Raw genomic sequence first — 26,411 nt, 5'->3', positions numbered from 1 at the left:
AGTTTAGTTAATAATGCAGTGAATGTTTTTTTTATTAATATATACAAAAATAGTATATAAAACTATAAATTTAAAAATAATGAGACCTTAATTGTTTTGTTTTATTAAACCAAGAATTTAATATAATCATTAGAATTTCCATAGCAATCCTTGGTAACCATCTTTAAAAAAGGAAATGTATTACAATTTAAAGTAACAGTAACAATTTCTTTCAATTAATTTAAGTATTTTTTGTCAAATTAACATGGCACACATAAAGCACTTTAATATGGTCTAATTACTTCAGTACATGTGTGTTTTACAGGTAAAAAGAAAGCCCTATTTTCTTAAATTCGTGTATTACTTATCTAGCACATACATGTATATTCGAAAGGCCTTGTAATTTAATTTAAACAGGATGTTGCAATTTTGAATCAATGTAATTTAGAATTTAATACCTCTGACCAAGTTCGATCTTATTTATGAGTTTGCCCCCAAGCAGAGGTTATACATTATATCTCACCACTAATCAGAAAAAACAATTTTATTTATTTATTTAATTTTATCCCTTTTTGATATAAATTATATAAATATGTTTTTTTTTATCCTAAATATAATCATAGATATATTTCTAATATAAGGTTTAAAAGTTTATAAATTTTGTTGGCTGTTGTTATATATGTCAGTTAAAAAGAAATGTATTTTAACAGTTAAAAAAGTAGAGGTTTTTTGGTCTAGTATGGTTCAGACTAGTCGAGTATTGTTCAGACCTTTGGTTAAGTATGGTTTAGACTGGAAAAATAGATCGAGTACAGGTCGAGAATGGGTAAAGACTGTTTCAGACTGGTCGAGTAATAGTTCAGACTTTTTTCAACGGCAAAGATAAGGGTCAAGTACGATTCAGCACAGTCAAGTATGGTTCAGACTGGGGTCGAGTAATGTCAAGTAAAAGTCAGACCAATTCAGACTGGTCGAGTAAAAATCAGTACAGTCGAGTACAGATATAGGCCATTTCAGACTTTAATGGTTTGTAGTGCTACATTAGAAAATGCCTGTACCAAGTCAGGAATATGACAGTTGTTATCCATTCGTTTGATGTATTTGAGCTTTTACTTTTGCCATTTGATCATGTTGATTAGGGACTTTCTTTTTTGAATTTTCCTCGGAGTTCAATGATTTTGTGATTTTACTTTTTATTGATGACAAAGGCCAAGTGATAGTAAAATCTAACACTGGGCTTCGCTCAGACGAGCTGAAATGAAACATTTACTTTTTCAACTATTTTTTTTATAGTATGTTGGATTTTAATACCATTGTTCGAGGTTAGGGAAAGGGTTTGATGCGCCAGGAAAATTCTAAATGTGCCTATAATTATGTGGCTATCGTTTGTTGCTGTTGATCATAACTGTTATTCGTTTATTGTTTTGTATACGTACAAAAATAGGCCGTCAGATTTCTCGCTTCACTGTTTAACATTAATTTTGTCACTGAGTTTTTTTTTTATTGATGACTATAAGGTATGGATTTTGCTCATTGTTTAAAGGCCGTACCTTAAGTTGTTAAATTCTATGCCATTTGCAATTGGTTTATTGGTGAGAATTGTCTCATTGGCAATCATACCACATCTTCTTATCTCTTATTTATAAACAAATCATGAATTGAATTGTCATGATGTCAACATATATGTCTCCAACTATTAAAAGGGGTTAAGACTTCGCACTTATTAAGCTCTAAATCTTCATAATTCGAGAAATTAATTAAACATAGACTATCAAAGATCTGACAAGTACTATTAATAAACTTTTTTCAAATTTTAAGTTTTATTCATGTACTTGTCTATTTTACCAATCACCATCATATTAAACTCGTTCATCTATTTTTTTTTTATGTTTTTACATTTTGCTTTTATATATGTTAATCTTTATTTTTTTTTTTAAATAATCATTTATTGCAATATGAAATGTTTCTAGTCATGTGACAGACAGTTCGTGGTTGTGTTGTGCTGTATTGGTGTGGTGTCCTAACTTGTTTTACGTGTTCGTTTTTATTCTGTAGTTAGCATGTCGAAATGTACTATTGTATTGTTTATTTGTGTATTTCTCTATCCTGAATGTTCTTGTATTTATTTGTACTGTTTTCCTGTCATGTAATGTTGTCATTGTAGTGTTATATTTAACATTGCTTTAAAAGTGCGAGGTTTGGCAAGCCACAAAACCAGGTTCAACCCACCATTTTTCTCAAAATGTCCTGTACCAAGTCAAGAAAATGGCAGTAAATGTTATCTTATAGTTCGTTTCTGTGTGAGTTGCATTGTCGTTAGTTTTTTTGTTGCACTTCAATGTTTTTGTTGTTTCGTTGTTTTCGTCTTATAGTTGATGTGTTTCCCTCGGTTTTAGTTTGTAACCCGGATTTGTTTTCTCTCAATCGATTTATGACTTTCGAACAACAGTACACTACTGTTGCCTTTATCTAAAGTTCACATTTATTTTGAAATTATTACTTTCTGAGAATCAAAAATCGACTTCATATCAAATTATACCATAAATTCATACCATGTTACAGATGACCAGTGAAAACAGGACTTTGTACATGGTGAAAAATAACAAAGAAAATATAAACAGGATTTCATCTTTAAAAGATCTTTGCAACGAAATTTACAATTGCGGATGTCTACATTGAATAAAGAAATTTAAACATTACAAATACATCATGGTATACGTAGATTAATATCATAAAATGTTAGGAATTGCCAATATTATAAGAACATTACATGCATGAAAATAAAGATATTTGGAGATACACTGTGTCTTTTAAGAGAACATATTATAATCTTTCTACTTACCGCATGAAATTAGGCGATATTGTATGATTGTCAAAGGGACAACTTTTGACCAAAGTACAAATCGTATGGATTTGAGCAACTATAGGTCTCCGTCTTCAACAATGATCAAAATCAATACTTCAATACTGTTAATTCAGCAATGAAATACCACAGACATTCCATACGATACTACAATAAGGATATTTTCCGGAATGGTAGCCTCGGTGGCCGAATGGTCTAAGTAGTCGAACAGCTGTATCATGAGACTTTCATGTCAGTTCGAATATGCAGGTTGCAGTGCGTTCGGCTCAAATCTTAATTGATTAGGACTTCAGTTTTCCTGCCGAAGCAACACGGTTCTCTCCAACTTTTCTCCACCAATAAAAACGAACCATCACAAAATAATAACTATATTAGCTTAATGTCGCCATAACACACCACCAACTTTATAAATTCTATAAATTCTTTCAATTTAAGTCATGAACTGCCTTATTCATGTTATTGTAATAACATCTAAAATATTATCATTAACCGACAGCATGCGCAGTAATCGGTGTCTGTATGCTAGCTATACTAATCCCATCACTTGTTAATAACTTTGTGTTATTTAACAGCCAACTTAATGTGATGCAACAAAAGAAGAAAACGACAAACGAAGCATTTCTAGAAAACAGTGTTCTACCAGTTAATAAAAAAACTTGAATTGTAACAGGCACACCTCTCTCTCCAAAGAGAGGGGAATGTCACAATTATGAAATATCTCAGCATGTTTCCCATTTATTTCTTCTGCATGCTTTATTTTTTTTAAAGAGAAACAGTATAACTTGATATACGAGCATTCTTAGTTTTCATAAAATTTTATGTATCGATCTTGCATGAAAATTTCAGAAGAGTTTCGGCTGTTTTTATAGATAGGATTTTATCATGCCATATTGCGGTCAGAATGTAAGTGTAGCAGTTACGAAAATACTCCAATTTATTGTTTTTAAATGTCGGAACTTTGTCTAAGTTTCTGGAAGTTACTAATGTCTTATTTATAACCAATTGAATTACGATAAGACATACTTTAACTTCGTTAAGGTAGTTTAAGGCATTTGGAATTTCTTCATATTTTAAATGCTACAAACTCGAACGAGCAGGTCGAGGGAAATTTCACTGATTCAATTTTAGCACCTTCGTGGGTTATATTTGTCTATAGTTGAATTCATTATCTTTGCCTCTGAGTGTTTTCTGTGTTTTATTGCGATATTGAATATAACATTACTCCTGAGTCTTCTATTTTAGATCATTTTATAAAACTTGTAGATAGTTTATGTTATGCTATGTTTGGTTTACAAATTTTAAGTCTACTACTTAACAATTATATCCCTCAAACAAAACATTGTAAAAAGCAAACTATTTGAATACATGTACAATTCCTACAAGTAAACGGTTTTTTTTATCAATTGTTCCGCTACGGTTTCGGTTATACGCGGACATGAAACTGAAGATAGTTCTCTGAAATATTGATGGTACATGTAATGTATATTACGTATTATGGAAAATACTCAATATGCACTTTTGGAGATCAATTACAACTGTGGATTTAAATTTCCCCAAAGCACAATTCAATTTTAAATAGAAACTTAAAATCCACTTGTATGTCTGAACAAAAGCAATTATTACTTCAGTTTGTATAGAACTTTAATTTGGATATTTCATTTTGAAAGATTATAACATAATTATTTAATGTGAAACAAGAGACAAAATCATCTGAATACCAACCGACATATACAAATCACAAAGGGAACATATAAATAGAATTTTGCCATTAGAGAATATTTGTCATCTCATTTAATAGATGAAGCCAATCAAGACAACTATATCAACATTTCATGATAAACAGAAACAACCTATATCTGAAACAGATTTAGTGTAGGAACTACACCAATGACTATTGACAAGTGATAATTTGTATTGCAATTGTAATGGGTTATATACTTCACTATATATTGACACTTATAATAGTTTGTACTGGACTGTCAGACATCAATTTTCAAACCGCTTTTTATAAAGTCATCAAAGGAGAGAAAATAGCGATATCAAATTTGTCTGTATATGGTGTATCAAAGTTGAAATGTTCCGTACTATGTACGTCTAGAAATGATTGTTGCATGGCTGCTTATGACACTGTTAATTTAGTCTGTCATGTTGATGTTTCTGGAAGTTGTTGCCTGAATACTACATCAGCTGTTGGGTGGCAAGTGATGGCAAAAGAAAGGTTTGGTAAGTATATTCATGTGAATAATATGCACTTATATGTTGATGTTTCAGGAGTAAAATATTTTCTTATTTTAAATTGACTATTCTTGTCGTTCAACAAATTTTCAAAGACGATTCAGGTATTAGCAGCAGTACGTAAGTATTTACTACTTTCTGGGATGTTCTTTTAGAATTACGTAAACGTTTTTCCCGTTCTCATGTCATAAAAAAATTGTATGTAGACATATCTTTTCACTGATTTTTGTATTATTTTAACATTTCTTGATCGGTGTGAGAAAAATATTTCTCCTCAGCAAATGAGTGGTCGAAATTTGATTATGACGTTTAATTTCTTATTTTCATCTGAAACTCCTATTGTGACATCATGAAAAAAGGCGAACATATCTGATGACGTCATATATAAAGAACACAACTTTCTGCAAATCTTTGAAAAGGAAGGATAAAAACATTAGAGAAATAGATTCCACCACTATAACTCGTGTATTACAATATTTCTCCACTCTCAATAGTTACATTTTAATTATTTATAAAGTCCGGCAAGCCTCGCGCTTTAAATATTAAAATTTAACTGTCTTGAACGGACAAATATTGTAACACACTTTTTGCAGTGATGAATTTATATATTTCATTTCTGCTTTTCTTATTGTTAACAAAACTGTACAGTGTAAAATCCTAACACATTGACGCACATAATGCATATGTGTGTCATCCCAGTTCGTTGACAAGTCCAAACTGTATATTCCTTTAGACCAAGGAATTTAAAACAGCGCTTTCTACTAAGAAATTAACTTTAACATTACTTTTTGTTTCGTCTTTGTATTTGTTTTCTTTAATTGAAACGCTGATTTAACTTTTAAGCAGAAATATGTTCTTTGTTAAAGAAGTCGTAGATCTATCAAAGAAGTTAACTTTTAGTATTTAGATGTCTTTTTTCAGCATCATGTAATAGTTTAAGAAGATAAGTTAGTTGTTGTTGAATAAGCAAGGCAAGTCTGATCCTAAATGTTATACGCTAAAGCAAATATAATGTGGTTACATTTGTTCGTGTGTCTTCACCATCTTAGATTGTAAAAAAAAGATAAAAATGACGATCAAGATTTCAAACTGAATAGTTATGCGAATATTAAAAGAGGAATGCAGTTCATTTGTGTGCCTTTTTGTCAAAAAAAAAGAAAACAATGTGGTATTAATCTTATTACAACGACTGTTCTTACAAAAACAAATCATTCATTCGTTGATTAAGGAAAAAAATACAATCTAAGCAATGTATGAGATAACTCAGTAAATCTAATTTTATCAAGGAATGCACAGAAATTTTACCCATTTTAATTTTGTAGGAGTATAACTAGTTTCGGGACTCTTTTTATTTTCCAAATAGCTATTGTGAGAGCTATCGTCTCATATTTTATGGTAAAATTCTGTAGTTAAGTTTTATTTCCACTTCAAATGGATTTGCCATGTATGATATGTACAAAATCTGGCAATTTGCATAAAATGTAGTTTGAACAAAACTCAGTGACCAATACCTTTTGTTACATTTTTGTAAATTATAAGCTATAAATAATATTTATGTACGTTTCGGCAACAAAGTTTATTTGTTCCTTTGGCTCCATCTTACGGTGTTTATATTTCACAGCTCGTTCGCTATGCCCGTATCTGTTGTGATGTTTTTGATTTTAACGAACGTAATCTATGTATTACTGGTAAATTATTGAACCAGGGATATCGTTACCATAAATAACTTAAAACCTTTACTAAATATTTCCATAGATATAAAGATTTGGTTTGGAAATTTGGTTGTACCTGTAGAAAACTTATTTCAAACGGGATAGCACATCCTCATTTTTACGGAAGTGTTGTTAACCATGGCCGGAAATTTAGAAATGATCCTTTAAATAAACTTATTCTAAAAGGGTACCTATTCAACACTGTAATAAGATCATTGAATATTGTTTTTATTGGTATAAATATTAATTTTGTTATCATTAAATTAAAAGAAAATTTAATATTACTAGTATGTTATATACATATACACGTTCATGGATCTACAATCTGTAGATACCTGTATCTTGCCATTGCACAAGGTCATGTTTTTCTCTGACTGTTTATGACGTCTTTACACTAAATCCATTGAATGTTGGATGTGTACGAATTGACAATTTAGTCTCAGATGCATGATTTTTTTATTAGTTGTAAGTGGCTTTGAACTAGCTGTCAGATAGCTGCGGTACTCACAGATCCTAGTGTCTTTTTGTTGTTGGGATGTACACTTGTATTTTTGTCCATCTGATGAATTCAGCCTTTTTCAACTGATTTTTATAGTTAGTTCTTATGTTGTACTGTTATACCACTGTCCCAGGTTAGGGGAGGGTTGGGATCCCGCTAACATGTTTAACCCCGCCACATTATGTATGTATTTGCCTGTCCCAAGTCAGGAGCCTGTTATTCAGTGGTTGTCGTTTGTTTATGTGTTACATATTTGTTTTTCGTTCATTTTTTTTTTATATAAATAAGGCCGTTAGTTTTCTCGTTTGAATTGTTTTACATTGTCATTTCGGTGTCTTTTATAGCTGACTATGCAGTATGGGGCTTTGCTCATTGTTGAAGGCCGTACGGTGACCTATAGTTGTTAATTTCTGTGTCATTTTGGTCTCTTGTGGACAGTTGTCTCATTGGCAATCATACCACATCTTCTTTTTTATATGAACTTCATTTGGCAAAGTATTTGTTTTAACATCAAATGTACATTGGAAAAACTATAAACCTGAAATAAAATAAACGTGTTAAATGTGTTTTTTTTCACAGAAACATTTAAATACATGCAAAATTAAACTGCAAATAGAAGTATAACTTTTTTACGGAGGTAGATTAAGAGGTCAACAGTAAGCCCATGTTCAAACATTGGTTATGGAACGCCCTCTTAAAATCCCTGCTATGTTATAAGCATTTTCTAGGAAAAAAAATGACTTTGTGTAGCACTCTAGACTATGATCGTAAGTTGCATCGATTAGGAAAACTCTGTTGCACATGAATGCGCTTAATTATCAATGGAACTGACTATATTATAAGCTCATTCTGAGTTTTCGCACAAATCGCAGGTCTATCATTAAAACATATATTCATCACATTTTAGCCTAAATGAACGCAACAGTAGTATATTGCTGTTCAATAAGAGTAAATCGATTAACCGAAAACAAATACAGGTTACAAACTCAAACCGAGGGTCACACATCAACTATAAGAATAAAGAACGGAACAACAGAAACACTGAACTGCAACAATACCAAACGCCAACATACATAGAAACGGACTATCTTATAACAACTGCCGTATTCCCAACTTGGTACAGGACAGTTTAAAGAAAAAACGGTGAGTTGAACCTGGTTTTATGGCTAGCTAAACCTCCCGCTTATATGGCAATGTTAAAATGACAACATTACGTGACAGGAGTACAGTACAAATAAACTTAAGTACACTCAGGACAGAGAAATACATAAATAAATAATATTATAGTACATTGTAACATTTAAACCGCAGAATAACAACATACACCTCCCATGAATTTACTACCCGTATAGTTCTAAAAAATCCTGAATTATCTACACACTAGGATTGCCAGTCTAATTATTCACCTTATAATTAAATGTTGTAGGCTGTGAGTGTGGATGGTTGCAGCATGAAACCAATTGTTATTATGTTCCAACTGACAAAATGACATGGTCAGCTGCTCAGGTATTAATCGAGTTAACTTTTCTAAAGTATTTATTCTCGCAGCTGACTAAAACTGTCGTCAATTTAGTTCATAGGGAAACATCAAAGAAAGATTTCTGGTGCAAATATTGAAAATACTAACGCGTAAAATAGTACAATCTTACTTTCTATAGCTCTTGGAAAACTTTCATGAATACCATTGAATATGTATAGTTTTTCAGGGAAATACGTTCATTGTCTGTTTACTATTGAAATTATTCATTTTAGTAAAACAAATACATTCCTTTTAGCTATTAGATTGTTTTATAAAAATAATAGTATATGCGAAATTCCTTTTTTTTTATCACTTTCAAATCTAATTTATTGATAGTGTAATCCTCTGAAATTTATTTTGTTTAGTTAAGGTGATTTCAATAAGTAATATTGAACCATGTTCAGAAATCTATGATTGTTTTACATTGTACATGGGGGAAAGTCCATCATGTCAGGGGGTAAAATAAAACCTGAATATTATAACGAACTAAAAATAAATAAAAGAAAGACAACTTTGAAAAATATACAAATGGCAAACTACTTCTTCGCTGTTGAAAAAATTAGATACTCAAATCCAATCTTTTTGAGGAGCATCCTACAAAAGATATACTCAGAACCAAACGTTTGTCTTGAATTAACATCCTACTTCAAGGATAATAACTGTTGTAATCAAAACATAATGAATACGTTAGGATCGATCAGTAGAATATTCCTAACAATACAATCTAGCAGACACAGGAATAGGAAAAAAAACATATGTACACAAAACGTTATTCTCGAGCAACATGATCAGAAAGAAACATTTTTCCGAAACAACTACTTACAAAAGTTTACATAAGATACTCTCAGATTCAAACGTAGTTATAAAACAGTCTACACAAGATACACTCACTACCAAACGCAATTCGGAAAGACATACAGTAGATAACGTTAAGATAAAAAGAATAGTCGCTTATCAGGGAAAACGTAGTTCTTAAACGACATTTGTGAAGCCAAATGCATAAGAGAGCTACCATTTGATTTTCAGGGGGCTGGGGAGGGGGATGACAATTTGTGTAAAAAAGCCAGGATAAACTAATAAAAAAGACAGGACCGAGTAGAGTGAAAAATAAAAAGCAGGACAGAGATGACAACTAAAATAATGAAGGACAAAATATATCATCCTAGCCCCCCCCCCTAGAAATCAAATGGTAGCTTCCTAAATTTCAATGAATAAACAGAATTAACACAAAAAAAAACAATTCGCAATCAAATCACTGTAAGCACTGTAGGCAGTTAACCAAAATACAAGGCAAACGTAATTATGAAAACTGTAGGAGTGTTGCTTCACATGTTTTTTTAAGATTTGAAAGAACACACATTAAACATTCGTATATTGTACATTTATGTTTATTAAATGCATTGATTAATAAGGCAAATTAATTAATATTTCATCAAGGTTAACAAAAGCAACTCATATATCAATGTAAATAACCCCCATCTTCACCCCCAAGTCCATGATGTCACTCCATACCAAATTTGAAATAAAATGACAGGTGATTATAAAACAGTTGGTCAAACATTCTTGGGCTTTACACTACTTGAAAGATTTATATGTTTTCTTTAAAAATGAGCCATAAATGAAAATTATTAACATCCTACTTCAAGGATAATAACTGTTGTAATCAGGACAGAAATAATTCAATACATAATTAAAGTAAATTCATTAAACCTAGACTCATTTCTTGCATCAATAAAATTTTATGATAAACAAGAAATAATTGTAACATGATGCCGATACGAAGTCTCCCAAACAAAGCCCCCATAATTCGTCATTCCATGGTCGCCTGACATTGGGCAAAGTCCAGTTCATATTGGTTTGATCTGGTAAATTGACATGCATATGTGACACCTAGGAGATTGACCATGTATGTCATTCAAATCTTTTTGAAATGAATAAATATGGTTTAGGTTTGGGTATCTCGACCGTTTACAAGTTCTATAACAGGAATGAGTGTGTGACCTAGGGACTCCCCCTATAACTCATTTGATTTGTTATATTGTCCCATTCATGAATACATATGGTTTATGGGTGGGGATCTCGACCATTTCCAAGTTCTTAAACAGGAAGGGTTGGGTGACCCCAGGGACTCCAAAAATATTTCATTTGATTTGTTTTATTGTTCCATACATGACTATATATGGTTAAGGGGTGGGGATCTCAACCATTTCCAAGTTCTCAAACAGGAAGGGGTGGGGTGACCCCAGGGACTCTCCTTACATTTCATTTAATTTGTTATATTGTCCCATACATGAATATATATATTGTTTAGGGGTGGGAATCTCGACCTTTTACAAGTTTTCAAACAGGAGGGGGTGGGATGAACCCAGGGACTCCCCCTATATTTCATTTGATATGTTTTATTGTCCCATATATGAATATATATATATGGGTTAGGGGGGATCTCGACCATTTCCGAGTTCTCAAACAGGAAGGGGTGGGACGACACCGGGGACTTACCCAAATTGTTTTCATTTGATTTGTTTTATTGTCCCATACAAGTATATATATTGTTTAGGGGTGGGGATCGCGACCGTTTACAAGATAAAAGTACATTTACAAATTGAAGAGGGTTGGATGACCCCCAGGGACTCACTCTATATTTTGTTTGATTTTTTTTATTGTCCTGTTCTCATTACTGAAGACTGCGTGTGTCTATTTTTTACTGATTTCGAGAAATAGTCATTTGAAAATTAAAAAAAATAAAATCCCATAGGGTTCTATAGTAAACCACTCCCTTCTTCAGGCCACTCCAAATACCCCTAAATAGACCCTAATGCACACACACAAGATTAATGGCTCCGCTAGACATGTTTGTCTAACATTTTATGAAACCCTAAGTAAATCTGACCAACGGTCAAATTTGTCTTCTTAGACGGTTCCAGTGGATTCGGTCCGACTTGTCTCCCATCAACGTCGATTTCCGGATCTGTTTCATGATCTCGTTTCATTCATAAGGTAACAACAACCTTATTTGGCAAGATAAGTTAAAATTACCGCCAACTTAAATATATAACTTTATTTCCTCTATCATAGAGATTTGTTTTTCATGAACAATATTCCTGCGCATTTTGCCATTTTGGAAATATAAACAACTTGTAATTACAGATTTTCGGCGATTAAATATTTCATACAATTGTTCTTTGACATCGTAGCCAAAAGCACAGGGGATAATAAACTACGTACATATTTCTATTGAGCACTACTTCCTATGTGCAACTTCAAAGGTTTTTGTTAGTTCGACGATCATTTAAGGTTTTTCTGGTCATATTTTTTTGTATTCCAGAAATAAAAGCATGAAAAAAAGTCCAATTTGTTATAAATGACATATTAGCCAGCTAGATAATAACAATGGTACGTATTTTAGCATTTATTGGGTAGAACACAAATCTAGGGTGCTCGCATAAGGCAGCTTAACTGCCTAAAAATAAGAAATAAATACCAACCTTACCAAATAGAGTTGCAACCTTTGCTTTAAGAAAAGGGAACTAATGGCAAATGCATCAGACAAAACCTAATTTGATATAATGTTATATTTATCAGTCATTCTGTGACACAAGTGGTAGCCAGTTGCTCACAATTCATGATGATGAGGAGAATAATTGGATTTGTTCTACTGTTGGTGAATTATCATATGTAAGTAATCACACTATATATTAGTCACTGCGTATTAAAATTATCAATCTTATCAATCAAAACAGAAAACAATCAGTATTGTTCTTACTACCGAACAAAAGCATTTAAGTTGATCATATGTATAAACAAAAGTTTATCCTTTTGGTATTTTGGAAGCAGGAAAGTTATATTATTATTTAGTCAAATCAAACTAGCGGCAAGTTTGTTTTCAATACAAAATATCCCTGCTTATGCCTTCAGGTAAATGTATGTATAATAAGAAAATTTCAATTTACTGATAGAAAAAAATTAACAACATTAATTTTGCATAAATTCCCAGTCGACTCATTTTCAACATTCCTTCAATAAATGTTTTAGCTCTCGGAATTCTGAGTGGAAAAAACATGTTTACGTCAATCGCAGTATTTTTGACTTACGGAATATTCATATACTATTAGATGTTGACAAAAGTTAGTACAAAACATATAAGCTGCTTTGTTAGTTAACAAACGAAATAATCATTGCATTTATTGTGTCTTAAATACTCTATGAAATTAAATACACATATCCATGATATCATTAAGTTCGAGTATGAAATTTACCGGGATCGATTACTAAAAGTATTTCAACTGGAAATGTATGAATCGATATTTCAACATTGTCATATTCTGTTGATTAAGACCTAAATCATTAAACACTTTAATTTAAAATACTGTTCTTATACGAAATTCAATCAGCACTGTAATTTACGATACCTAAAGCGAATCACGGGAAATTTAAAGGAGGGGCGAAAGATAACAGAGGGATTAAAGAAAATCATTTAACACGTTCATCCAATAATATTCTATAATTGAAAATTGGAATAAATCCAATCAAAATATTTCAGGATATTTCAGGATGTAGTCATGTGAGGTTTATGAATGTTTGTCAAATAATCTGACTCCATTTGTCCTACGGTACAGTCTAGGGTAAAATATTTTGTCCCATATCAACCTCTTTTCTTTTAATAGAATTCACTAGCTCTTAAAAGATCATTATCAAAATTCAAGCAGATTCTAAATTTATTTTCTTACGATTTGAACCCCAAATAATGCCAATTCTAGATAAAATATAAAAAATCGAGTCACCCTTTTCTCACCATTTTTGAAATATTAAATATCTTGAAAAAGACTGCTATAACCTATTAGTATTTCTAGCATATTTTGAGATAACTAATGCTCCTTTAACTTAAAGTATCAATTTTGAATTGTAGAATTTGTTTGATTTCACCTGACTTCTATGTACCAATAAGATATGGGTGAAAATTATAGTTTTATGACAAAGTTTATTAAAGAAACTATATTCATCATGTCCCTTTGACCATAACAAGTAAAAACACAAAAATACTGAACTCCGAGGAAAATCCAAAATCAAAAGTCCAAACACATCAAACGAATGGATAACAACTGTCATATTCCTGACTTGCAGCTTGAGTGTAACAAAGGACATTACTTGCAAATATCACTGTGTGAAAGAATGTGTGGGTTCCATATATATAAAAAAAGACTTTTATCAATGAACAAAACCTATACGGTATAGTACTTTATAGAACGACAAACACTAGCGTAGTAATAATAATTTTCTAATTCTAAATACAAACAACTCATTCATATAGTTGCTTCAAATCATTAAAAGTAATATTTCATAATTAATTTCGATTTCATTAAGATTTATGAAAATGTATATAACTAAAAAGATATAGTTTTTAAGAAAAATCTATGTACAAGAAAACTATACGTTGTTGATATCTTAATTATTATTTTAATGATATAAAATAATGATAGGTTCACCAACTGTTTGTACGTTGTATTGACCAATCTGTAACCTAGTTGGAAGTGAGAACGTAAAAATCGACGTTTTACAGCTTATAACGCAATAACGTTAGACTTATTTCGACGTTTTGTGGTATTTTGTTCACCTAGAATACCACTTTGAATGTGTATAGCGTAAAAACACAGTTGGTGACACCCGGACAAGATATATATCCAATTATGTAAAACCGAGACCGAAATAGAAAATACAAAACTATTAAATGTTTGAAAGCTCTAACAATTTAACACCCGTCGTCTCAAATCTACTTAACGGAGAAGAGTGTCAAAAGATACCAAACGGAATCCAAACTGATAAGTGGAAAACAAACTGACAAAACCATACCAAAAAAACGGTCAAAAACAAATTACACTAAACAAAACCCAACACAGAAAACCAAAGACTGAATAGGACAACCCCCATCATAAACCAGGCTTGGTGATAGTGTTGCAATTTTTGCTTAGTTTTTTTTTATAGAACCATTTTAAGGCTGACAATTTATAAAAAAAGGTATCATTTAAATCTTACAAATACCAAATAAACAGCTGATCAAATCAATCAAACATACAAAATTATTTCAGGACTAAATGATTGAAAACAAGTTCATCAAACTAATAAAGGGCTGCGCTTCAGCGCATGATACGCCCGATGCTCTTTTAACTTGTCTTTTATGCTTTAAATGAATTTATATGATCAACTTGAAGTATATATACAAATCAAAAGGGATGTTACATTAATATATTCACCAAAGTTTCATAAAATCCCCCTTTTTTAAGTATAAAAATTCATCACTTATAAGAAAACGTAAAATCTAAAATTTATAAAAATGGAAAGGGAGCTTATGTCAATAGAAATAAACAATTTATCAAAGTTGCATAAAATTTTGTGAAAGTGTTAGTTATTGTCCCAAAATTGGAAAATCCCCCCTTTTTTAAGCATAAAAATTCATAACACTGAAATGTAAAATCTGAAATATATAAAAATTGAAAGGGAGCTTACATCAATAGATATAAACAATTCACCAAAGTTTCATGGACATTGGTGAAAGCCTTTTTGAGTTATTGTCCGAAGTGTTGAAAATCCCCCTTTTTTTATGAATAAAGCCCCATAAATCCAAAACTTAAAATCTGAAATTTATAAAAATTGAAAGGGAGCTTACATCAATAGATATAAACAATTCACCAAAGTTTCATGGTCATTGGTGAAAGCCTTTTTGAGTTATTGTCCGAAGTGTTGAAAATCCCCCTTTTTTTATGAATAAAGCCCCATAAATCCAAAACTTAAAATCTGAAATTTATAAAAATTGAAAGGGAGCTTACATCAATAGATATAAACAATTCACCAAAGTTTCATGGACATTGGTGAAAGCCTTTTTGAGTTATTGTCCGAAGTGTTGAAAATCCCCCTTTTTTTTATGAATAAAGCCCCATAAATCCAAAACTTAAAATCTGAAATTTATAAAAATTGAAAGGGAGCTTACATCAATAGATATAAACAATTCACCAAAGTTTCATGGACATTGGTGAAAGCCTTTTTGAGTTATTGTCCGAAGTGTTGAAAATCCCCCTTTTTTTATGAATAAAGCCCCATAAATCCAAAACTTAAAATCTGAAATTTATAAAAATTGAAAGGGAGCTTACATCAATAGATATAAACAATTCACCAAAGTTTCATGGACATTGGTGAAAGCCTTTTTGAGTTATTGTCCGAAGTGTTGAAAATCCCCCCTTTTTTATGAATAAAGCCCCATAAATCCAAAACTTAAAATCTGAAATTAAAATAAAACGAAAGGGAGCTTACGTCAATAGATATAAACAATTCACTTAAGTTTCATGGAAATTGGTGAAAGTGTTTTTGAGTTATTGTCCGAAGTGTGGACGACGGACGGACAGACGGACGGACGGACGGACGGACAACGGTATACCATAATACGCCCCGTCTAAAAGACGACGGGCGTATAAAAACATGTCATATTAAATTGTTATAATCAAATAGGTATCAGGGACATTTTTATGGACAGCCGGGATTCGGGATCCTGGTGGCGATATTGTATGGCAAGATACAAATGGAGCACAAAGTTCTATTTCATATTCAAACTGGAGTCCTGGTGAACCAATTGGACCTGCTGGTGTTGCTGACTGTGTAGGTGTATACATGAGCTTTGGTAAATGGGATGATATTCGATGCAGCGGAACCCATATTGTTATGTGTAAAAAAGTTAAAAGCTGAAATCCCAGTGTAGATTACTAAAAGGAAACAATGAATTTTGATACAACTAATGTGTTAAATTTTGCTTATAATTAATATAATTAGTTTTCAAATTGATTACATTTCTTTTTATGATATATTTTTCTGACAATAATTTGCATTTCAAGCTTTGTGTTCTACATTGAAAGTGTACATAATTACGCACAGTAGTGAGTTCCTTGTTTAGAGTGTACTTTATAATAATTTTAAAGTTTATAACGTAATGGTGACTGCTATACCCCTATTTTGAAATTTTACACATTATGTCTGTTATTTTTGTTCATACATTGTTGTCAATGTAATGGAATTTTATGCGACTACAATATACAAGTGAGAGGTATAGCAAGCTATAAAACTAGGTTTAATCCACAATTTTCTACATTAGAAAAAAAACCAACTCAGGAATATGACGCTAGTGTAATGTGTTGGAACTAGGGATGTCAACTCGGTAAGATTTACTAATCGATTACTTGTTGCATTTCGAGTACTCGCTCGATAAAAAATTTACAAAATTGAAAAACAAAAATATAAAATTATACCCATTGTATGTATTGTGGGTCATTGTCATATGATTGTAAAACCCTCAATATTATTACCTAGGACTAGATGATAGGCATATCTTTAATATAAATGTTTTTCGTCGTTAGGAGTTACTTTAACTGTCGATTGATCCTCCAGTTTGTTAGCAAGGGCTCCCCGATAGTTGTCCGACCTCGTGTATATTAAAGATATATATAATATTTCAAGCGTGTCTGGGGCCTATGTTGAAAATCAACATGCAGTTCTACGCATTTTTGCGTTAGCTACAGATTGATACAAAACCTTTAACGACATTGCATTTTTGCACCGGCAGTTCGATCGGCTTCCCAAGTAAGCGGATAAAACTGCCTGTACAATAAAAAAAAATGAGCCTGTTTAATGTCTTTCAAGGTTTGGCATCTATCTAAAGTGCGCCAAATGAATTTTTTTCGATTAATCCCCTAGTGAGGTTAGCTAGCGCCAATAGTGATATTACCTCTGTATATGTTTTTTCTTAAAATTAAGACATGTTTCATGAGTAAATGCACGGACAACATTTGGCTGCCGCCTGAGTCGTAGATCCCCAAATCAATAACCAACATTTTCGTCGAAAATCCGGTAAAAAATCATACAAGACTAGCAAAGGCCAGAGGCTCCTGACTTGGGACAGGGTAAATAATGCGGCGGGGTTAAATAATGTTTTGTGAGATCTCAACCCTCCCCCTATACCTTTAGTCAATGTAGAAAAAAACAAACACACAGCAATACGCATAGTAAAACTCAATTCAAAAGAAATCGGAGTTCGATGTTGGAATAGGTTACAAAAGAAAGCAAACAAAAATAACAATGATACATAATTTAACAAAGGACTTCTAGCAGTTACTGACATGCCAGCTCCAGACCTCAATGGAATTGTCTTGATCAGCATCTTGAGAGGAGTAAGTCCGGTGATGGCCGATTTTGGACTCAGAGTTCAGGGTTATCTGATGAAAGATTTTGGACACTTTTTAAATACTTAAGTGTCTATTTGAGTCGATTAAATTAGTTTATATGAAAGATTTTAACTGATTTAGTCATTAAAGACGCTCAAGTGCAAGCTCAAATATGAAAAATCTATCAAAAATGCCATAAATGTCACTTTTAGATAGTTTTTGTCAAAGTTATGAAAGTGGCCGCATCCGTGTTCATTTTCGACCTTTATATATATATATATATCAGGTGGTCGTGTGGTCTAGCGGGACGGCTGCAGTGCAGGCGATTTGGTGTCACGATATCACAGTAGCATGGGTTCGAATCCCGGCGAGGGAAGAACCAAAAATTTGCGAAAGCAAATTTACAGATCTAACATTGTTGGGTTGATGTTTAGACGAGTTGTATATACATTATGTACACAGCCATGTATCACCATCATTGATGGCGATCCGATGGATACATCTGTTGTAGAGTTGTCACTGACTCAGACGTACTTATATATATATATATATATAGTATGTATTATTATCAAATGCAACTTGCATTTTTAAAAATATTAAGAATTAACACAAATGCGGCAAATTCAGTGTTAGACGAAAACGTCTAAAAAGTAAACAAAATGCTAAAATTTCGAAGATTTCAGTAATTTAGCATAACGTTCCCATTCCATGAGCATTGTATTATCAAAAGCAGAGATGGGTCCGATTACTTTCAATGTAATTGATTAAATTACAATTACTTTTTCATTTGTACGATTAAATTAAATTAATGATTACATCATTTCTGAAAGTATCTGATTAAATTAATGATTACATTAGCAAAGTAATCATGATTACATCTGATTACAATGAATTTAAAAACAAAACATTTTGAATGATGTGAATGAATAAACGTTGAATATAACTTTAGCATTTTTGAGAAAGTATTTCATTTGGTTCAGTTATAAAATAATAACTTCAAATTAAACTTCATCTATTTAAATAAACACCAAATTTCACTAAATATATATACATTACACTTTATCACCAATGATCTCTGAATTATTTTGAATTAAATTTAATAAAGATATATAATAATCAAGAGTTTTTTTGTTTGTCTTCTGACCTCTTTCATAATTTATATGTTTTCCAAGTTGCAATTTATGGAAGTTTAAATATGGATGAAAAAAAGTTACCAAGTTAAAATTATGTATAATTTTAATAGAAATGTTTAATCAAATTGTAAACAATATGTAAGTACTAAAAATCATTGCATTTTACATGTCCAGTGACTCCAGTCCAAATACAAAAAAAAATTAAACAACATATTTGTCCAACTTTTAATTTAGTTTGTGCTAATTAGATAAATTTTCATGTCTGATTTATCTTTTATCATATATATTTCCCTACAGCTATACTCAATTGGTAATTGCAATAAAAACAAACCTTAATTAGTATCCTACCTGTCAATTCAAAGATGACAAAAATCACAAAAATTAACAAAAGAATATAATTCAGGGTTAAAGAAAAGTATTACTTGAATATATAACAGTTATTATCAAATATTAATATGAAGATCATTATAAAACGATGAATATACATGTACGTACAATATCTTTTACCAAGATAAAAGGTAAATAATTGTATTATATGTCTCTTCTTAGGCTAATGGTGACTTTTCAATACTGTAACAGTTTTTTTTTTTTTACTGAAGTAGACATGCTTACAGTAACCAAATCATTTTAGTATGTTTAAAATTTATCAAATATGAATAACAAAGAGGTTCATTTAATGACCAAAAACACAATTTTAGATTTTTTTCATTGTAATCAGAATGTAATCAAAAAGTAATCATGATTACAGGGTATTTTGAAAAGTAATTGATTAAATTAAATTACATGTAATCAGATTTTTTGCTGATTAATGATTACACTGATTACTTGAAAAATTGTAATCAATTACAGCTGATTAACGATTACAATTACAATTACCCCAACTCTGATCAAAAGCAGACCATATTTATGTAACAGAAGTATTCTACTTTCAAATGAATAGCTAAAATTTTACATTAAACCAATTATGTAAAACTGCTATATTTTGGGGTCAAAAAGAGGTCTTACTGGGCCTACTCCTGTTCCAAAGTATATTCCATTTTCTTTTAAAAAAATCCATAAACCGACATTTTACATGTTATAATAAATAAGTTATGCAAAGAAACATCTCTTAATTTGAAAACACATTTACAGAGGTGGGATAACTATTGGGCAGCGCTAGCTAACCCCACTGGGGAATTAATTGAACATTTTTCATTTGGCGCGCTTCAGACAGATTCCAAACCTTGAAAGACATTAAACAGGCTTATTTTTTTAATTGCGCTGCAGTTTGATTCGCTTGCTTGATATGCCAATTTCTTTTTATATTGATTGCAGTTTACTTCACGTTCAGTCGCAAATATTTCATATGTTTAATCAGGACGAAAAGAAGAAAGCGACAGACTAGATAGGCCGATCGAACTGCCGGTGCAAAAATCCAATGTCGTTAAAAAAGAGGGACGAAAGATACCAGAGGGACAGTCAAACTCATAAATCGAAAATAAACTGGCAACGCCTCGCTAAAAATGAAAGAAGACAAACAGACAACCAATAGAATACACGATACAACATAGAAAACTAAGGAATAAGCAACACGAACCCCACCAAAAACTAGGGGTGATCTCATGTGCTCCAGAAGGTTAAGCAGATCCGGCTCCAAAGGTTTTGTTACAATCTGTAGCTAACAAAAAAATGCGTAAACCTGTCGATTCGGATCAATCGACAGTTAAAGTAACTCCTAACGACAAAAACTTATTATAATAAAGATATGTATACTAGTTCAAGCGGGACATTTATATTTATATTTATGCGCTTATCATGATGCATAGGGAACTATGTATTTTTTTTTAAATTCAGTGTTTAAAAAAAGGGTAAAATGCACTTTGTTACTTTCTATTGCTCCTGGATAGATGGCATTTCTGTAAACCGGGAACCTTAATCTGTTACCTGAACGACTAGGATAATTGTAAACAGGAAATATTTTGGAATAATAATAATAAAAAGGCTCACAAGAGTGCACACGCTGAAATGTCTCGCCTTCTTAGCTAATCATTGACATTATGTTGATAGTCCTTAGTACAATGAAACATAAAGCTATATTACAACTGTCACGTAAACAGCTTAACATTATCCAAGAAACCGTAACATTGACCACTGCACCATGAAAAAGAGGTCAAGTTCAGATGAACCATGCCAGGCAGACATGTACAACTAACACTTCTTCCATACAACAAATATAGTTTACCTTTTGCTTGTAGTAAAATAAAAACATACCAAAACACACAAACTAATGACCCGTGAATATGGGGTCAAGGTCAAACAAAACCCGCTCGATTAAAATATATATCATAAAATATTTCCATACATCAAATATTGCATATAGTCATGATAGTATCAGAAAAAAAAGACCAAAACTCAAAAACTTAACTTTTACCACTCAACCATGAAAATGAGGTCAAGATCAGATGACACCTGGCAGTTGGACATGTACAACTTTCAGTCCGTCCATACACTGAATATACTAGACCTATTGCTTATAGTATCTGAGATATGGACTTGACCACCAAAACTTAACCTTGTTCACTGATCCATGAAATGAGGTCAAGTTCAAGTGAAAACTGTCTGATGGGCATGAAAACCTCGCAAGGTAAGCATATACTAAATATAGTTATCCTATTACATATAAAAAGAGAGAATTTAACATTACAAAAAATCTAAACTTTTTTTTCAAGTAGTCACTGAACCATGAAAATTAGATCAAGGACATTGGACATGTGACTGACCCAGGTCTTCAATCTTCTCCGGATCACTTTTCCAATGTCGATACATGCGACAAAAATATTGACAACATTATCATAAATTGAGAAAATTGCAAAGAAAGGGCAATAGCTCTGAGACGAATTTTCCGATCATTTTTCGTTCATTTGATTTCGAATTTTCCGTTCATTTGATTTCCATCTTATTATTCATATCGGGGCCTTTTATAGCCGACTATACGGTGTGGCTTTTCCCGTTGTTTAAGTCCGTACGCTTAAAACTGTATAAAAAAAAGTAAAATCACAAAAATACTAAACTCCGAAGAAAATTCAATCGGAAAGGCCCTAATTACATGGCAAAATCAAATGACAAAACACATCAAACGAATGGACAACAACTGTCATATATTCTGACTTGGTACATGCATTTTCAAACGTAGAAATGGTGGATTGAACCTGGTTTTACAGCGCTAAACCTCGCACTTGTACGACGCGTCAATATTGATAATGATGCGTGAACAAAACAAATAGACCCAATCGGTAAAAATGTCACAAATAAAGGTAAAAAGTCTAATTCGGTAGGTTACATTCGTAAAAAGAGAACGGGATTATAGTTACGACACAAGGAACACATCCGATATCATCTATATAACAGACATTCCATAACGGTGAACCAATCCGTGACGGCGTCCATACAATTTACGAAGTGATGATTTCAGCCTCCTAAAACTTCTAAATTGGGATAAATCATCTCTTTCGTCGTAAAGTTTTGTTTTCAACCGACCCTCATAGTAAATTTCCAGATATAAATCCTAATCAAGTGACAAAATCAAGTGTTCAAACACATCAAACGAAGTGATAGCAACTGTCATATTGCTCACTTCATTTGAACTTGGTACTAGTATATAGTTGTCTCAATAGCAATCATACCAATTCTGAACTGATCCATGGCAATGGTTGATCACATATCGAATAAAACTACAGCAGTGTAGCTTTTTTATACTCTATTGTTACATGTAACATTCCTTATTTCATTGTGTTTTGCATTAATTTCATATTTCGTTGTCCAAGCGTACTGTATGTTCAGGGTTACGCGTAATTTTTTGTTCGTGCATCTAACCACCACCACCTAAAACATATCATCCCTTTCCGTGAATAATGGATTAACTGTGTCAACATTATTTTATTTTCCCTTATTAAACCTCATAACTCTTGCAACAGAAGAAAAAATGTTTTGTGCCAGGGAAAAGTATTCACCAGGAAAAATCCCCATGAAAAGATTGCAGATTTCTATCATTATATAAACGGAAAGAAATTTATTATAATCTTTATTTAAGATTTGTATTGAATAAGGGAGTTAACTCTATAAAACTGCTTAACCGACAACAGAACGCAGAATACTGTTTTCCATGTACACAATATCTTGCCCATATTAGTGTTTATTAAAATATAGATGTAAATCAATTATTTTAACCGAGTTTATAAACTTTCAATCAGTTATGTAGAATGAAGTAAAAAGGCCCCTTTTATTTTCTCCAGCAGAGGAGTTTATTGCGCATAGGGTGAAATGGATTTTAACGCAAACAAACAGCTACGTGAAATGTTATTGTACGTGAACAAATAGTTATGCCTAACTCTTGGGTGCGTATACAAAGTGTTACGTGTCATTCATATATTTCTTGGAGGCGTGAACAAAGTGTTACGTACACCTCTAGGGTGTGTGAGCAAAGTGTTACGTGCAGCTCAAGGTTGTGTTAGCTAAGTTTTACGTGCACCTCTGGTGTGTGCGAGTAAAGTGTTACATTTATTTTATAAACAGGGTGTCCCCTGGGTCAATTATTTTTTTCGCCACCTCTTTCGCCAAAACAATATATTTTTCGCCACTTTATTATTTTTTCGCCAAGTAACAGAAATATATTTTTCGTTTAAAATTTACCTTTTTTTCAATTTCCCTAAACTATCTCCATTCATTGACTATTGGTCCAACAGCCTAAAACAGCTGTTGATCGTCTTTTTGATTCAGTTGAAAGTTTGACTTTTCCACTCTTTAGACTACACTTACACACAATCTTATCAAATGTGTTACTATTTAATCAAATGGTCGTGTTATAAATCTGATTCCGAATATTTATGCTGCAACTTATATAAAATGTATTTTTCTCTGATGGCATACTTGATTGAGGTGTGTGAGATTTTCTCTTTGCATTTATTTACGTTTCGGCAATACAATTCATTGACAAGATATAGCTATTCCTATGGGCATATTGACACAAATATCTGCTTTTTCCTAGATTTCGATATATCAGTTTTAAACGAGAAACCCTTAACAAAAAATACGACAAAAGGAACGATTGTCAAAAGGAACGATTGTTCCTTCCCTATGTCAATTTTCTTTTTTGATACAGTGATGCGCGTAATAAGTGGATAACTATTAAGTCAAGGATTTTGTTGCCCAAAATTAGTTTGAATCTTTACTAAATTCTTCAACAGATACAAAATTTGGATTTCAAGTTTGGCAGTACATGAAGGATAATTGTTTCAAACGGTAAAGCACGTCCTATTTTTAATGGTGGTGCTATTTATCTAGACAGACTTAAAACGTTGTCAAATCCAGCATTCTTCGCTTCACTCAGTTTAGATATGTTTTCCTATAACAATAATGACATGTCTTCAAAAAATAAATCATTCACTTAGTTTCATTAAGAAGTCATATTTGAACATAAAAAATGCTATTAAAAGAACTGTTTAGTTGTATTAAGAAAAATAACCCCACTATTAAAGCTGTACCCCTTTCTGAAAAAAGGCAAAATTTGGAAATCAGTCATGTCTATCAAATGATCTGTAAATCTCATTCTTGTCTATCTTTATGAATGTTTTCTTATTATTTGGATACTGTGAAGCTAGAAGAGTATTCTTATCTATTATTTTTATTTTTTCCTTCTCTTTGATTGAACCACATTCAATAGTTTACCCCTCCCCCTTTTTTTCCATGAAATCTACCCAAGTGGGCCTCTTGTTTAAGTCAAATTGAAAAACTACCTAAAATTTTTTCATAGTGAAGAATATGCTACAATACAACTATCTTAACATAAGAAATACCATACCTTTGCCTTTTTTGACTATACAGGTCTTTATACATGCCTACTATATCATGGTTTTTAGTCTGTACTTGACACCCCAATGCATATAAAATTGGCATGCCTATAAAATTTGCAATAAAAATCAAGAAAAAACAAAATGAATACTGAAGTTGGTGTTTATGGTAAGAATATTGATTACTTGTCACACCTAATCACAAAAATCCTTGTCATGATGGATAGTTTTAGAGAAATTCTACTTTTTAAACAACTTTTTAACCTAAATATGAAATTTTCAATTAACCATGCAGTGCCACAGACAGGAAAAGAAGTATAGACTCACGCAAAGTGAACATTTTGAGAAATCTTTTCACCAAAAATTCATTTTATGCATATTCTACCTAAATGTCAACAGTTGAGCCATAAAATTAATAACCCTAAAGAAGAAAAATACTTTTGTATGTAGCTGTCTTTTCAACTTTGCACTGATTTTCAATAAAATTGCACAACTAGAAATTTCATCACAAGAAGAAGATTTCATAGAGGAAAAAATCTTTCTATGTTCTTTTTTAATTGAAAATCATGTATGTAATACCATCAAAATCTCAATTTGTCTCAAACTGTTGTGTTTTATATCTATTAATACTTTTGAATGGTGTCTAGTATAAAAAAGCATAATTATTACATAATTTCAGTTTTTTCGATGTAACTTGATACTGCATGATTTTTTTCTCTTACAAAGTCCTTTAATCATGATGTTTTGTCATTCTGGGCACACAAAAGTCCACATGAGCCACTTCCTTGCAGTGAACATATGAAAAATTTACCCTATACCAATAATGAAATGTCTTCAAAAAATAAATCATTCACTTAGTTTTATTAAGTAGTCATATTTGAACATAAAAAATGCTATTAAAAGAACTGTTTAGTTGTATTGAGAAAAATAACCCCACTATTAAAGCAGTACCTCTTTCTGAAAAAAGGCAAAATTTGGAAATCAGTCATGTCTATCAAATGGTCTGTAAATCTCATTCTAGTCTATCTTTATGAATGTTTTCTTATTATTTGGATACTGTGAAGCTAGAAGAGTATTCTTATCTATTATTTTTATTTTTTTCCTTCTCTTTGACTGGACCACATTCAATAGTTTACCCCTCCCCCTTTTTTCCATGAAATCTACCCAAGTGGGCCTCTTGTTTAAGTCAAATTGAAAAACTACCTAAAACTTTTTCATAGTGAAGAATATGCTACAATACAACTATCTAAAAACAAGAAATACCATACCTTTCCCTTTTTTGACTATACAGGTCTTTATACATGCCTACTATATCATGGTTTTTAGACTGTACTTGACACCCCAATGCATATACAATTTGCAATAAAAATCAAGAAAAAACAAAATGAATACTGAAGTTGGTGTTTATGGGTAAGAATATTGATTACTTGTCACACCTAATCACAA

General features: G+C 31.8%; 1 long non-coding RNA gene across 1 annotated transcript; it reads left to right on the top strand.

The window, feature by feature from the left end:
* The first annotated feature begins 4,605 nt into the window (after positions 1-4,605).
* Positions 4,606-16,893, top strand: LOC143052677 (uncharacterized). Its single transcript, XR_012971203.1, has 4 exons — positions 4,606-5,065; positions 8,715-8,794; positions 12,390-12,482; positions 16,305-16,893. It is a non-coding gene; the product is annotated as an uncharacterized LOC143052677 (long non-coding RNA).
* The last annotated feature ends 9,518 nt before the right edge of the window (positions 16,894-26,411 follow it).

The sequence above is a fragment of the Mytilus galloprovincialis genome, chromosome 11 (assembly GCF_965363235.1).
Source record: "Mytilus galloprovincialis chromosome 11, xbMytGall1.hap1.1, whole genome shotgun sequence".
NCBI lineage: Eukaryota > Metazoa > Mollusca > Bivalvia > Mytilida > Mytilidae > Mytilus > Mytilus galloprovincialis.
The sequence above is the reverse complement of the archived record's forward strand: the minus strand, read 5'-3'. Positions and strand labels throughout refer to the sequence as shown.